The sequence below is a fragment of the Colobus angolensis genome, unplaced genomic scaffold (assembly GCF_000951035.1).
Source record: "Colobus angolensis palliatus isolate OR3802 unplaced genomic scaffold, Cang.pa_1.0 Scaffold78, whole genome shotgun sequence".
Taxonomy (NCBI): domain Eukaryota; kingdom Metazoa; phylum Chordata; class Mammalia; order Primates; family Cercopithecidae; genus Colobus; species Colobus angolensis.
Genome location: NW_012121598.1, coordinates 2587056 through 2599203, shown reverse-complemented (window position 1 = coordinate 2599203; position 12148 = coordinate 2587056). Strand labels below are relative to the sequence as shown.

General features: G+C 39.2%; 1 protein-coding gene across 2 annotated transcripts in view; it reads right to left on the bottom strand.

Annotated features, from left to right (window-relative positions):
* Window positions 1-12148, bottom strand: part of SEMA6D (sema domain, transmembrane domain (TM), and cytoplasmic domain, (semaphorin) 6D) — a 585902-nt gene that overhangs the window by 298430 nt on the left and 275324 nt on the right. For both annotated transcript variants that reach the window (XM_011928555.1, XM_011928553.1), the window contains one exon: window positions 8288-8359. The gene's annotated coding sequence lies outside the window, so the exon portion shown is untranslated. The remainder of the gene's footprint in view (window positions 1-8287; window positions 8360-12148) is intronic.

Genomic DNA, 12148 nt, shown 5'->3' with positions numbered 1-12148 from the left:
CCCCTTCTTCTACCTCATGCTATAGCACAACACCCTGCCCTCGGCTCTTTGCTTTTACCATACAGACTTCAGGGTTGTTTCATAAAGGTCTAATACGATGGCAAAGAAGGCTTCTGTGTTCATCATTCTCTTGCCATCTGCTGTAGTTGATCCCTGCTAAAGCTCTGACTATGCTACCATTATTTCTGAAGGCTGTTTTTGGTTCCAGCTCCCCTTCTTCTACCTCATGCTATAGCACAACACCCTGCCCTCGGCTCTTTGCTTTTACCATACAGACTTCAGGGTTGTTTCATAAAGGTCTAATATTAGTCTGACCATTCTGGTTAGCATCATCCTTTCTTTATAGTATCTGCGGGACTTAAAGATGAACCACACAGACAAGAACTTTAAACTCTGTTATTGCCCTTTGCTGACACTTTCAACAAGTTAATTGTCTGCTTGCCTTCCTGTAATTACTTTAATTACACGCCATTAGTGATCACTAATAAATGCAAGTGTGTTTGATTTCCATAAACCTTACTTGCTTTGCCCATCTACAGAACTCTTTCAAGGCTTTCACATGCAGTCAAAATAGAAAGAGGCAAACCAAGCACATTCACATTTAACCTTTGGGGCTAAAGTGAAAAATAAAGGATAATTCATGAATAGGCTAACTGTTTTCTCCTGCTTCTGACACTGACCAGCATTCCCTCTATAGTGGTTACATATATATGCTGTGTGCTCGTTTATAAGACAGCAAAAGTTAAAAGGGGTTGAGAAATAAAAGCTGCCTAATTGCTGCTATTATCTCAACTCAAGGAGAGAATTGCTGGGTGATATTATGAGGATCGAAAAGCCATTGAAGAGCTTATTGATGGAACACTTTTGCTGTAACTTCAAGCTACAGAAAATGAAGGTCATAATTTTAGTTTTTATGAACACCTGATAGGGCATTTACATAGAATAAGCTGAACTATGAGGAGACTAAGCCAACATTCTCTTTGCTACAGTTTTCTAGATTACATCACAATATCTGGTACAAAAAACAGTTTATCCAGTTATTGTCTTTTGGTCAGCTTTACCAATGAAGTACACTGCAAGCCTGAGAAAATGAATTGTATAGAGAATAGTTAGTTAAACACTTCTCCTGTGTCACCCAACCAAAAAGAAAAGGAAAAAAAAAAATAACTGGCAAAAAATCAAATTCTGTGGCTGTTGGCTGGTTTAGATAGTTCCAACACAATTCTCTTGCTTATTAAAACATTAAATACACTAAATTTATTTATGATGATAGCAATATGCTTTCCTCCAAATATAAAATGATGATTTCAATCCTTTCTGGAATTTGTGATTCGAATTTTTTTCTTGTTGTAAAAATGGGTTATTCTAGGTCATTCTTGATCTTTCCCTGCTACAGACTAATGGCAACACCTGAGTGGCAGCTGGCCAGGGTTGGGTACGTAAGCTCTCTATAGCTATGGAAAGGTATTTTTAATGTGTCTAAAATGAGTGGCCCCAACCAGATAATCCCAAGAAGGTAATGTGTATGAGAACCAGGTGTTCCTCATTGCATACTCTATCCAGGTTATTAGGACGGCACCGATAACATAATTTACATGCGGCCTCCAGTAAGAGTTCATGTGGTATTTAAAAATACTCATCTTGTCAGAGAAAACAAAAACAAGTGCTATGCAATTAATTTCAGGGAAAGGATATATTTTCCTGAGATTTAAAAAAAATCTAGTTTGTGAATCTAGTCAATACATTTTGGTTAAATGAATTAACAAGCTGGGAAACATAAAATATATTCCACGTTACGAAATGTCAGTTTTCTGATTCATCAACATTGATCCCACATGATGGACTTTTCATAAGTATACAATATGATCCTTTTACACGACTACTAAGTATTACAGTCTCCTCTTTCTTCAAGTACTGACACATTTTTGGATGAAAGATAGATTTGTATTTAAAGATACGACCTGATCAAGGGCTCTCAGAAAAGGAGGGAAGTATAGGGGTGCTAAGAAAATGAACTGACCAGAGTCTGGAAAAAAAGTCTAGGAATTGGAGAAAAAGGGGTCTTAGGCCAGAAAAAATAGCATGAGTTCGTGGGAGAAACAAACGGACTCAATTAAATCAGACAGCATGCCTGGGGTGTGTCGGCACTGCTTTATACCCATGCTCCCCCACCGCCATTCCCAGTGTTTGTCTCTAAACAATTTTAGGCTTTTATTGAAGGAGATAGAGCATGAGGAAGGCTTTAAAGTGGATCATGGATAAGTGGAAGAAATACTACATAATTTTAAACCATTTCTAAGCTCCACCATTAGCAGAAGAAATAGTACATAATTCTAAGCTGTTTCTGAGCTCCACCACTGGTTTCTGTTTAACTAAACCTGGAAATAATGTATACGAAATTTTCAGATCCTTCACACACACAAAATGAGTACAATTAGGTCCATCTCCTTTTATCAAATAAAAGCTTATATTTTAAGATTATAAAGTTCACTTAGGATTCTTAAATGAATTCTTTAAATTAGCAAGATAAACATATCCCTTCCCAATCTGATCCTAAATAACTTTTGCAGTTCATTTCTCTACCCATCTTTCTATGAAATCTATGTTTCAACTAATTCCCAGCATCCTCAGTAAAGTTAAATGAATAAACGAAGTGCCAGCACCTCAAACGTAGAGTTCTTTCCTGTCTACCTGCTTGTGTTGAGAATGCCCTACCTACTTCCTCTGCCTGGAATATGTTCCTGTCTCCTTCAGGATCCATTATAAATGTCCCTCCCCTATGGCACAGGTTTCCCCAACAATTCTCTTTGTTTTCACCACACTTTGCCCCAACTCCCCACTACAGGCCCTCCATTCAACAGCACTGTCATAGACGACTCAAGGAAAGTGCTCATGTATTCTTTCTGAGTCTTTAGCCAGGGCTGTTTAATAAATAAGCAACAAATAAAAGAATATAGAGGCATTAATAGACTGCCAGAAAGGGCAGAAATTGAAGCAAGGGTAATCCAGTCTAATGTATCATCCAAACTTTGGAAAAAGTAATTATTTTTTTAATTTATAGACAAAACTGATTTAATATCATGCTTTCAGACCAAATTTCAAACAAAATAATTAAGTTATCTAATAAGATCTGACTTACTGTGAACTGGGATGCTGGCAACTTTCCTCTCTTTCAGCTTCTATTCCTCTACTGAACTCCGCCATGCAACTCTGTCCTTATCAGGAACTGCAAGCTCTCTTACAATGATTTAAAACATGAAGACTTGTTGAATTTAGGAATAAGGATTGAGTGTATGGGGGCTTTCCAGCTAGTATTCAGGTTGCCTACACAAACGTATAATCTGCCAACAAAGGAAGTGATATATGATACAGAAAAATGAAAATCAGCTATGCTGCAAAGGATTCTACAGTCCGAATTCTTGAGTTTGAATAGAACCTTCAAGACATTCTGTGACAAGACTTAGTTACTCTAGGCCTTATTTTCCTCACTGAAAAATGGGGATAATACTTTATAGATATTTATGCAACATAAATAAAATTATAAATGTAAATGACTTAGCACAATGCCTGGCACACAAACAGGGCTCAAATATATTGGTATGATTATGATTATGATTTAGGCTTTTCTTTAGGTAAATGAGAGCTCTTTCTTTTTTCAGCAAAAATTAATTGAATGCACACTAATTGCTTGGCACTTGTCAGGTTAGGCTCCATTATGCAAGCCACAAATTGACTCCTAAATCTCAGTGACTTAATGTCACAAAGGCTTATTTCTTGCTCACATTTTATAGCCAATGAGGTGCTGGCAGGGACTCTGCTCCACACAGTCACTCAAGGATCCAAGTAGAAGGAGACTCTGTCAACCTGTAGCTATACCATCCAGAACACATGCCTGCTAGATTGCCATGAAATCATGCCGCAACATCATACCATAGAATCATGAAGCATTGCATGAGGGCTTTCATTTTCTCAGTCTGCAAATGACATTCGTATTACCTCCAATCACATGTCATTGTCTAGAATTGGTCACAGCGTCCTGTCTGATTGCAAAAGGGCCAAGGAACACAGGGAAAACAACAAAGTGACCATTTGCTGAGCATCACTGTTTTTGTCTCAATATCAAGCACTGAAGAAACAAATATAATGAAGACTTAGTGCCTCTTTGCGTGTAGCAACTTGCATAGGTGTTAAATGGCTTTAATAAATCAGCATCTACTAGAGGGATGCTGCACATGTGAGTATTTCATTGAGGTCACGCAAGACACTTTGAGAAGAATCATATTTTAAGATGATTTTTAAAGTCATACAACATTTGCTGCAAAAGACATACTTGTAAGTTTAAGACTTAATGCCATGTACCCTTTGTACAATAAGGTTTTTGTTGCCTAGAAATAAAGGTGTAGTTTTTGTTTATGGTAATTTCATGGGATAATAGAAAACAAAACCCCAAATATTGAGTAAACATTCTACAATTAATTAGGCCATTTACTCCTCAATCTACTTCTCTAAATTGAAAGGAGAGAGGCTTCTGGCTAAGATATTCTGACCCCAATGGTGACAGGGAGGGTCTGTCTTCCTCATGGCTCAGTGGTAAGCCTGCCTCAGGCAGCTCTCAGCTTCTTCTCAACTCAGTTCACTCCATGAGCCCAAAAGCAAGGCGACAAGCTGACAGGAACTCAGCTAGAATTCTTGGCCTTCTATTCTGCTTCATGAGCCAAAGGGAAAAGAGGCCACCTTCCAAGGTCCAGCCAGCTAGGAATTAAGCCTCCTCCTCCTTTTTTCTTCCTTTACCCTTGCCAGAAAGCCTGTGGACAGCCTTCCCAGGCTTCCGGCTCCCCTGGCCAGCTGGGAAAGGCACAGCCTTTCCAGAACCCGATGAGCTTGCCAACAATTTTTTTTCTTGCCCCATGTAAGAGCCAGAATTGCGAGATTACAAAGCCACCATCACAATATAGTCACTAATAGATGTTTTAAGAGACCAAGGGGAAAGACGGAGTTTCTGGGTCAAAGAAAAAGAAAGAAAATGATGAGTTTCGAGCAGTGTAGTCACGGTTTTTCATAGTTTGCTGATAATCAGAGCAAACCTTTTCCTTCCAGGGGACCCCAGGCAGTCTGGAAGACGTGTCTCTGAAATCCGTTCAGAGCCATATTTCATTAGTTTTATTTTATGAGAAGCTTTCTTTTTGAGTATTAACCCCAATTCTCTAATGCATGAAAAATTTAAGTTGATACTTTATGAAGAGGCATAAATGCTGGTACCAAATCTATATTTTACATATAGACTTCCTGAGGACTTGATGGGGAGCCAGTTAGTGACTCTTTCTTTCAGAGTGTGTAATGTGAGCCAGGGGACTTGAGCATAATTACTGGATTTGATGGGTGATGTAGATCACTTCCAAAGTTGGCCTTCGTGTCTCTTGGCTCAGGAACTTGCCTAACCTAGCCACAGACCCTCTCTCAAGTGGTACTGACTCTCTGATTTGGCCTGGTATTATCAAGGGTCCACTGGCTCCACAAATCCTAAATCTTCTCTAGCCTCGGTTTTGGACTAGAACCAAAGACGCCTCTGCAGTGGCTGAGAGGAAGGGCCCAGAGTGCAGCGGGGTACTGCCAACTGTGAAGTGAGGGTGAGGCTGCCACTCCTTTTCAGGGAGGCCTATCTGCCTCCTCCTCTCATCTATGCCCCCAGTCTCACGGCTGCCCAAAGGATTAGCAATGCATCTTCTTTTCCTCAGACTGACCCTAGAGAAGAGGTAGAGTCTGAATGTCTCTTTTCCAGGAAGTTCCCATGACTCTTTTGGGAGCAGAGTGCTGTCTAATGTATTACAGTTAGAGTTTCAAATGCCAGGTACTACACAAAACATTGGAGCTCTCTTTCTCCAGAAAAATGGGTGTCGTTTGCTCTGTATCTGCATAACTATAAGCAACCAGGCAAGTAGTCCTTGACAGAACAAAAGCATGTTCAACCTTAAAAAAGTGATTCTACCTCCTACCTTAGACTGCAGAACCCAGTTCCAAAAATAAAATCAATATTTTCCACATTGAACAATTTTAGGATTCAGTCTTCACCTATCTCTCCCTTATATACATGTATCTCATTTAATCCTCAATTCTACTACTTACATCAATGTTACTGGTATTTTTATTGCTTTTTTTAATATGTTAAGATTTCTTCTGAAGCTCAGAAGAAATTAAGATATACAAACCACAAGATTAATGTCACAGGGATTATAAGAGATGGGGAGGCAAGATTTGATACCAGTTCTCTTTGGCCACAAAGCCCCATGTTCCTTCTACTACATGGAGGCATCCACATTCCTCCAATAGAGTTCTAGGGTCATTTTGGATTCCCTTTTAATAGCTTTTCTGTTTGAGAGAAAATCAAATTGCTCCTGCTCTTGTGATTTGGAAGGCATGGCCTACTGATAATTAGGGCATGTGGACTTGGTTCTAATTTGAATACTGCCAATAGTGTACTAAGTGACCTAAGCAAGACATGGCACATTCTGGGCAGCTGTTTTAAAAACGCCATCCATCTCTAACTTGTTCTGATTTCTCTATACAATAGGGGCTATTAAAACGCATAGGATTTAGAGCTCACGCTAGTGTCTATTCCGGCAGCACTTTGACCCCTTTGAGAATGGAAATGGCAAAGCCAAGGTAATATGGTCTCAAATTTCGGCTGTCCTGTGTGGCTCCCTATCAGTCACAATTGCCTTCTTGCTTTCTGCTGATCTCACTTAACCTTGCTTTCCAAGGAAAGAGAAAATGTGTCCTCTATCTGTTCTCTTTTCTCTCCCTCCACCCCTTTCCCCTTTCCTGCTCTCTCTCTCTTTTTCGTGTGTGTGTGTGTGTGTGTGTGTGTGTGTGTGTGTGTGTGTGTGTGTGTGTGTGTGAGAGAGAGATCCAGAGAGACAGAGAGAGAGAGAGAGCACACAGCCAGGTAGAAGTCTGATCACTGGAGGTTGGCGTATTTCAGGAATTGTCTTCCATTCTCCTAACACACATTTGTTAACCTCAGATGTTACTACTGGGATTTTCTTTCATAGACATGCCTTGCTCTCTTTCCAGGAAGACACCTAAAAATCAAAAGCAGCCTACCTTGTAGTCTAGCTCCTCCCACTAGGCCCAGCCCTTAGTCTGGCTCAAAAACCAAGCAATATGGGCCTATCGGCCAGGCTGCTCTCTACTGCCATCTCATGGTAATTCAGCCGCTTTCAGAGAATCAGCCTTTCAGTAGGTGCAGACTCTCGCAGGAGACAGAAATCATAAAGGCTCATGTCTGCCAGAGCAGCAGTCTTTACGATAGATTGTGTAGGACATAAAGGCTGAAAATACCAAGAAAGTTACTGAAGGAGATGAATGTTTAAACAAAGTGTATATCATAACTTGATTTCAAAAAGTAACAATTAAGAAAGTATGACTTATGACAGAAAGTGAATCCTGAATCAGAAAGTCACATTTTTTGCGGGGGAAAGCAGGAGTTTGAAACATACCAGAATCTCAAAGATACATTTATGGAGATGAACAGACTGAAAACTTCGCTAAGAGTCAGAAATGATTTCGACACAATGACTAGGACAGTGCATCAGTTTGTCAGAGAGTCTGTAAAAGCAAAGTCACAATGAAGTCCACTCAGACACCCAATGCCATGTCACCGTGTGTGTAGAACTGTTGACTGCCCCGGCCCTGCTCCCACCAACATTTGTGAGGAATAACAGTCACATGTCCACTCACAGACTCTCTCTGGCACTTGGCTGCTGCTTCTCCCATCACTTGGTCATAATTCGAACTATTTCCATCTATAAGCACCATGCAACTTGCCTTCCTGTGTGACTGCTTAATAGACAAGGCCATTACAGTGTATATATTTGGTTATGAAAAGAACACACTTTACATTGTATAAAATTTGGAAACACCCCATAAAGGATTGTCAGTGTATGGCATGCAACTCACTGACCTGGGTTATGATTCAAACGGTGTGCTTGGGCAGGGCTTTTATTATTTATCTTTATTTTCTTCCTATTGTATTCTTTCTACATTGGCAAAGAGGGTTTAGATAATAATAATAATTAGTTTGAGCTGTATTAAATCAAGAATCTAATCTGTAAAGCTAACGCAACCAGACCACTTACTCAAGCTCGTCTAATGCCAATTTGAGGCAAAAATCAAGATTAGGTTAAATATTTCCCTAAAGGAATGAATCTTTCAAGTTCAAACTTAAATCAAACAGCAGTATCATTCCACGCAGAAGAGATATAACTGCAAAAAAAAGTTCATGCCTTACCACCAGGAGTCTTGGGCTTCCAGAGGGCTTCAGAGTATCAATTTGCGACCAAGAGATCCAGGATTATGCATTCTACAGTAAATAGAAAAAATAGAACAAAAATATATTGAGATAGCTACAAATGCAGTGAAAATGTGTCACCTACAGACAAGTAAATAAAGATAAAATAAATTGGAATTAGGTTTATAATTCCTGTTGATATAAGCAATTCTAGGCCTTCAATCAAAAAGATTACTCCACACAAAACTTAATAAGTAAGCCAACAGTGTTGACCACGGCCTGACAAAACATATGGCATGGTTATTGTAGGTAAGCAAGACCATTAGGTGGAACAAGGACATGGAATAAGGTAACACCAAGGCACACAGTAACCAAGTTATTTCCTTTCCAATAATTACAATTAGTTCATGGGAAAAGTCTTATTTTGGTTAAAGTATGTCTCTAAACTGTACTAATCTCTCTTTTAACTAATTTAGGTATTGGCAGACAATTCTGCCAAATTCTAATATTAGAATTTATTAATAGGGTTTTTTTTCATTCATTTGTATTCATGTCTTCCATTTACCATTGGCAGGACACTGTGAGGAGCAAGTCATGAGAAGTATACAAAGTCTTGTGGAGGTTATAATCATGTGCACATATTTCTGAGAATAGAAATAAAGTATTTCCTTATAAAATGGTTTTAAACTTAAGCGAGAGTAAAGCAAATCTTAAGTAAACAATAACACTTTTGATATATTAACATACGAAAGATCTTAAAGGTAGTAATTAAGTGACTGAGTTTGGAAAAGAGAATTTTCACGAAGAAGGGAGGTAAGCATACCTGGGAGATTGGAAGCTAAATGAAGACAGAGTCAAGGATTTCTTTGTCAATTTTATCTCCAATATCTAGCACAGTACATGGCATATAATAGGTACCTGATAAATACGTTTTCAATAAATGAAAAAATAAGCAATTTCTGGAGAATCTGGAGGTTGTTTAGATGTCTGAGCTACTGATGGGCATGGAACAGGGCTTGCCTATTACTGTAATTCTAATATCTGGAATTGTTAATCTAACAGTACTCTGGGAATACTTACTGCATAGATAACTGAATAGGCTGAAGTGTCCTGATTTTTTAAAATTCTTCAAAAATAAAAGGAAAATTAAAAAAACTAAAGACAATTTTGAAGTCCTCCCCCCACTAAACACACACACACACACACACACACACACACACACACACACACACACGAACACCTTAAAGCAATTGTCCTCTGGCATTCTAAGGCAGGAAATCCGCCCCAGGTTCAGGCAGTAAGGGGGTGCACTGCCTGTAAAGAATTTTAAAATCATAATAAAGTTCAACTAAAATTGATCTGCTTTTTATCACCACCCTGCACTGATAATTCTCAATCATGTCAGTGATAAAATACTCCTTCCTCTGGGCAGATAGCTCCCTCTACTCACTATGCCACTGGGTTCAGAAAAGATGGGTTATTTACTTAAAACAGGTAAGAAATTATGCCGACAGGAAATTTGGCAGTGACAGACTTTCCGTACCCAGAGACCTCAAGAGTTCAGGGGTCAATAAAAAGGAAAATCCAGGACTTTTCTACAGAAAACATTCCAAGAAAGTCTAGACAGGGTGGAATAGGAGGAATTGGTCTTGGAAATCATTCTGAATGGCTTCCGAGTGTGTTGATGAGGGTAAGTGAATGCAGCCCAGGGGAAGGGCTACTCCCTTTAGCCTGAATGTCTAACAGTTGTGGGCAATTTTATCTGGGCTATTCAAACCTGGATATTGGATATTGGCAATTCAATCTGTGCTTTCTTAATCTTTTCTGTAGAAGATAAGTAAGGAAAAGTGCCGCTTTAATAATTACACAGTCTGTCAACAGGAAAATATGTAAAACAAAGGGGTTCGATAAGCAGGTGATGTTTCAGAAGGTATTGGGTCAGATACTCTTGATAACTCCCCCTTTGCTGTGAACTCGCTCCACATAACACAGCTCACTTCATATCTACAGCTGCCTTTTCTGAGGTTTGCATCGTGGCTGACCATGGCCCTTGGGACTTGTGTACCTTCTCAGAGTCGAGCTTTCACCCACTTACACTGAGTCCATGAATCGGACAATTCTCGCTCCTCATTGCCTGTTTCCCTGCTGAGCTAGTGGTCAGACAGTTGTCTCCACACCATTTTGCTACTGTTCCATTGCAGTGGTTGAAACAGTCTCCATTTCTACTAATGCTATTAATTCAGGATAAATTCTGTTATCATGAGAAAATACCAATAATAGAAATCAGTTTCAGCTGTAATTGCATTTTCAATGACGAAGAAACATAGGTATGAACACACACACACGCACGCACACACACACACACGCACGCGCACACACACACAGTAACATATATTTAAATTAGAAACAAGGTTGAAGTTGCTAATTTTCTTGATTGTACTGTATTTCTAACAAGAAGGCAGTCAAATCTAGCGCAATAAGTGACAATCAGTGGTATAAGACCATTATTTACATAACATATGTACTGGCCTATGCTTCACCAAGCACTGTGACATTAATTGTCTCAAAACAATCCTGTCGGTATTATAACATTATTATAATATTAATTTTATACTACAGATGAGGGAAAACACTAAGGCCATAAAATTAAAGACAATTTTTCCAGATCACATCACTAGTAGGGGAGAGTTCAAACTGGTCTTCTTTCTGCTTCCTACTGGAGCCAGCACATTTACTAAATGACACCGATGCTGCCGGTGTAGGTCTTACAGAAATAGTTACGACAGTGATAAAGAAATATATCAATGTTCTCTTAGCATCCTGGCAGGGAAAGAAAAGAGACAATAAGTTAATCCCCAGCAAAATGCCATGATGTGTAAAAAAGAGAGAAAACAGCTCCACTTCCATTTCGCAAGCACCTAAGTCAACGCTTGCAAAGTTATCCCTAATTCAACAGCTTTTTTTTCCATCCCTTCCTCTACTTCTAAATCTACCATTTAGCTAACATTTTCCAGTAGTTAGTTTCCAGAAATTTGCCAGCATTCTTGCATATTCAGCCTTTAAACATTTAATGAGAATACACAGGGTATATGGCCTTATGTCAATCTACCTTCTCCACATTGCATCTTCTAGCAAGCATTAGCATAAATACCAACATGTTTACATCATAATTACTTTAATTTCCTTGGCCCCAACCAGACCCGGAGTGTGTCAATCCACAGTGATTTCCAGGGTGGGGAATGATAACTGGTCCATGAAACATAAATTATAACAAATGCTTGGAAACTTGGCGTACCACTTCTGAAATGATCCCAGCCTTGCAGCAGGGAGGGCACAAGCCTTTTACATTGATATGGGTAAGTCACAGTTTTCCAGGTCTTCAGGTTCTCATTTCTAAAACAAGAATAAAAATTATTATCCTTGTGAAGAAAAGGGAACCCTTGCATGTTGTTGGTGGAATTGTAAATTGGTACAACCATTATGAAAAAGGTGTCAAGGTACCTCAAAAAAACTAAAATTAGGCTGCATGCATTAGCTCATGCCTGTAATCCCAGCACTTTGGCAAGCCAAGATGGGTAGATCACTTGAGGTCAGGAGTTTGAGATTAGCCAGGCCAATATGGTGAAACCCCGCTTCTGCTAAAAAAAAAAAAAAGAAAAAAGAAAAAATTAGCTGGGCGTGGTGTCACATTCCTATAATCCCAGCTACTGGGGAGGCTGAGCCAGGAGAATCACTTGATCCTGGAAGGTGGAGGTTGCAGTGAGCCGAGATCACTCCTCTAAGCTGGAGAGCCTGGAAGACAGCAAGATTCCATCTCCAAAATAAATAAATAAATAAAAAACAACACCTAAAAGTATGTGC